This window comes from Physeter macrocephalus, chromosome 1 (genome assembly GCF_002837175.3).
Source record: "Physeter macrocephalus isolate SW-GA chromosome 1, ASM283717v5, whole genome shotgun sequence".
NCBI lineage: Eukaryota > Metazoa > Chordata > Mammalia > Artiodactyla > Physeteridae > Physeter > Physeter macrocephalus.
Window position 1 is genome coordinate 86,133,806 of NC_041214.2, and position 4,569 is coordinate 86,138,374.

Consider the following 4,569-nt stretch of genomic DNA (forward strand, 5'->3'; position numbering starts at 1 on the left):
AAAAAAAAAAAAAAAAAAAAGTTATTAAACAAAAGGGGCCAAAATTCAAATAGTAAAATGATTAAGATGAATTGATATAAAATTCATGCCAACTAAGCCAAGATTAAAGGGTTAAATTAAAAGGAAAAATATATGTAACCCAAGTTTCTCATAGTGTATAAACAATAAATGCTCCTAGTCTGAAACCTCTGCCTTCTGATTCTTTTTTTTTTTTTCTTCATCTTTTTTAATTTCTTCTTTGTTTTTGCCTTCTGGTTCTTTTCGGGCTCTTCTGGTGTTTGTCCTCTGTGCTTACAAATGGTCATCTCTGCCTTGCTCTCCTGTGGGTGCTGACCGGTGACTGCCTAGATCCTGGGTTCCTCTAGTGATGCTATCTACTTACTGCTCCCAAAGGCAGATCTATCCAAAGATAATCTATTCCACTAATTATCTCACTGAAGTGAGGACACAGCCCACAGTCTTGTGTCACTCTCTCACCAGGCCCTAAGGTTGCCTTATGCTCTCAGTTTTGTTTTGACTTGAAGATACCACTATTTAATTGATTCAATCTTTGTTACGGTTTCCTTCTCTCTCAGGCTCAGCATAGACCCTGGGGAGGTAGGCCTAATTTAAAAGTTGCGGGGACTTCCCTGGCTGTCCAGTGGTTAAGGCCCCATGCTTCCAATGCTGGGGGCACGGGTTCGATCCCTGGTCAGGGAACTGAAATCCCACAAGCTGCATGGTGCGGCCAAAAAAAATAAAATAAATAAAAGTTGCTTCAGGGAATTCCCTGGTGGTCCAGTGGTTAGAACTCGGCACTTTCACTGCCATGACCCCGGTTCGATCCCTGGTCGGGGAACTAAGAACTCTGCTTGGCCAATCCTCCTCACCCACCTTGGACCAGGTTTACACACTTTAACATCTTTTTCTTAAATTAGTAGTTAATTCTCCACCTTTTCTGAGACTCCTCTGAGAATCTGAAGAAAATCTCATCCCTGAAAAATATGAACTTGTGTGCACACCCACACACAGTTTCTCGTATAATCTTAAGGATTTATGGAACTCCTGAAATTCAACTATGGATTCCATAGCAGAATAGACCCAGACTAAAAACCTCTAGTTTAAGGGTTTAAGTCCTACAGGTCCCTTGCCTGAGCAGTTGAGGTGGTGTGGCCCACAGATTGTCAGTATCAGAATCACTCTGGCTGCCTGTCAAAAAGCAGACCTACTAAATCCAACTCCCGGGGCAAGTGTCCTTGGAATCTACATGGATTAGTTTCCTGGAGCTGCTGAAACAAATCACCATAAATGCAGTGGTTTAAAGAAACAAAAATGTATTCCCTCAGCTCTGGAAGCCAAAAGTCTGAAATCAGTTTTTACTGGACCAAAATCAAGGTGTTCGCTGGGCTGCCTCTCCACGCAGCTCTGGGGGAGAAGCTGTTTCTTGCACTGCCTCTTCCAGCTTCTGGTGGCTGCCAGCGTTCCTTGGCTTATGGCTGCATCCCTCTGATCAGTCTCTGCCTCCTGCCTCCGTGGCTACATTGCCTTCTCCTCTTCTGTGTGTTAAATCTCCCTCACCTTTCTCTTATAAAGACACTGTGATTGCATTTGTGGCCTACTCATATAATCCACGATAATCTTCTTGTCTCAAGTTCTTTAACTTAATCACGTCTGCAAAGATCCTTTTCCACATGAGGTAACATTTACAGGTTCCAAGGATTAGGACTTGAAATCTTTGGGGGCCATTATTTAGTCAACTACACTGCTTTGCACAAGCTTCTTAGGAGATTCTTTTTTTTTTTTTTTTTTTGGTAATTTATTTAATTTATTTATTTATTTTTGGCTGCGTTGGGTCTTCATTGCTGCACGCGGGCTTTCTCTAGTTGTGGCAAGTGGGGGCTTCTCTTGTTGCAGAGCACATGCTCTAGGCATGCAGGCTTGTTGGGTCTTCATTGCTGCACACGGGCTTTCTCTAGTTGTGGCAAGTGGGGGCTTCTCTTGTTGCAGAGCACATGCTCTAGGCATGCAGGCTTCAGTAGTTGTGGCATGCAGGCTCAGGAGCTGTGGCTCGCGCGCTCTAGGGCATAGGCTCAGTAGATGTGGCGCATGGGCTTAGTTGCTCCACGGCGTGTGGGATCTTCCCGGACCAGGGCTCAAACCCATGTCCCCTGCATTGGCAGGCGGATTCTTAACCACTGTGCCACCAGGGAAGTCCCTTCTTAGGAGATTCTTATGAGACACACTGGGTTATGAGATGGCCCTCAGTGGGGCTGGAGAAGCTGCGGGGAGCTGTTCCCAGTCTCTGGATATCTTGGCTCGTTGGATGATGCAGTGGGAAGATGTGGCCTTTGGAGAATCTTGACTGGAATTCTCACTCTGCGTCCTTGCAGGTGTGATTGTGGCGAAGCACTGATTCTCTTTGCACGGGAGTATTTTTACCTGTAAACTGAGAATAGGAGTACCTACCATAGAGTTGCTGTGATTATTAGACATCCTGCAAATAAAGCATCTGGCTCATGTCAACAGTGGCGATTATTATTGTTATTGTCCTTCCTAGGAAGAACCTCAGATCCACTAAAAAAAAGAGGTATAAAGAAAATGTGAAAAGGAAGATCAACAATGGAGGGAGACACAGAGCTCAGTTCTTAGCTCTCTTCCCTTCCCCACCACGTGCCAGGAGCATCTGTCTTCTGTGCTTGTACCTCCCGAGTGAGTTATCTGCAGCTCAGAGCTCCCAAACTTTAGACTCACATATGCAACTGCCTATGCGTGACATGTCTTGCATGTCTTAATTGAGCACGTCTAAAACCAAACTGGGTGATTTTCCTTCCCAAAGCTGCTCCACCGGTGGTCTTCCCTACAAAGGTGATTGGGCGTCCTAGTCCTGAGGGGGTAGGTGCCTGCTCTCCTCCTCTGTTACGGTGCCTCTCAAGCGCGATGAGTGTTGTCTTTCTACCAGGCTGTGAGCACCTTGCAGCCGGGGTTTGTTAGTTCCTACCTGTCTCCCCAGCTCAGTGCCTGGCACATAGTTAGAAAAATATTTACGGAATGAAAATATTGATTTTTAAACAGGCCAAAGAAATGTGATATGTACTTAAGAACATATTGAAAATGCTTTGGGTAGTATAGTCATTTTCACAATGTTGATTCTTCCAATCCAAAATGGTTCTGAAGAACCTAGGGACAGGACAGGAATAAAGACTCAGATGTAGAGAATGGACTTGAGGACACGGGGAGAGGGAAGGGTAAGCTGGGACGAAGTAAGAGAGTGGCATAGACATATATACACTACCAAATATAAACTGGATAGCTAGTGGGAAGCAGCCGCATAGCACAGGGAGATCAGCTCGGTGCTTTGTCTCCACCTAGAGGGGTGGGATAGGGAGGGTGGGAGGGAGACTCAAGAAGGAGGGGATATAGGGATATAAGTATACGTATAGCTGATTCACTTTGTTATACAGCAGAAACTAACACACCATTGTAAAACAATTATACTCCAATAAAGATGTTAAAAAAAAAAAGAAAGAAAATGCTTAGGTGATACCTAACACTGCATGTGTGGGTACATTGGGGAAGGCTTTCAAGAAACGCATGAGCTGGGCTTTGGAGAATGTTTGCTTTTGGTGGCAAGGCCATGGCACCAGTCCTGCAAAGGTGCTCCTGGAGGTGGGAAGAGCTGGCCTATGGGCACAGGAAACCGCAGAGGTTCTGCAGCGAGGGGAGATGGGTGAGAGGGGTAGATGGTCCGGTCCTGAAGGAGCCAGGACTTCATCCTGTAGGGAACACTTAGGATGATATATTCTAACCAACTCCCCCCCTGCCATTAGGACCCCTCCCAAATTCTTCCAGTACCTTCCATAGGGCTCTCCACCCGATCCGCCCTCAGGAAGTGTCTCAGTTCCTTTACTAGGCTCCTCCAAGGCCCAGAAGCGAATGTTGTTTTGGCCATGGTCCAGAGTTTGCCAGAAAGTAAAACTAACAAGAGGACAATAACACACGTCCTTCCTCACAACTCGTAAACTTGTCCTGTTGGTAGAGGCACTGCACCCATCGGCATTATCCTGACGAAGGAAGGGCTGCAGTGGGCTGGGCATTTCTGAGGAATGGGCGGCCAATCAGGCCGTAAATCCCAGCCGCTTGTGGTGGTGGGTGGGAGAGGCTAGCAGTTCAACAGTTTTTCTCTTCTGAGGACACATTGCCTCCTGCTAGTGTTCTTTAAAATGCATTATTGAGAGGAAGGGCTTGGGGCTACTCCTCAAACAACATTTAAAAAAAAGTTCTGCATCAGTTTGTTTTACCTGCTATAAATACAGAGAAGTTAATTCTAAGAGAATGCAATACTGACTCTTCCAAATCTTTTTAAAAAATTTTATTGAAATAGAGTTGATTTATAACATTGTGTTAATTTCTGCTGTACAGCAAAGTGATTCAGTTATACATATATATTCTTTTTCATATTCTTTTCCTTGTGGTTTATCACAGGATATTGAATATAGTTCCCTGTGTTAGACAGCAGCACCTTGTTGTTTATCCTGGCCTTTCCAAATCTTAATCAGTCCCGTTGTGGACAAGTTGGAGTGTTGTGATTGA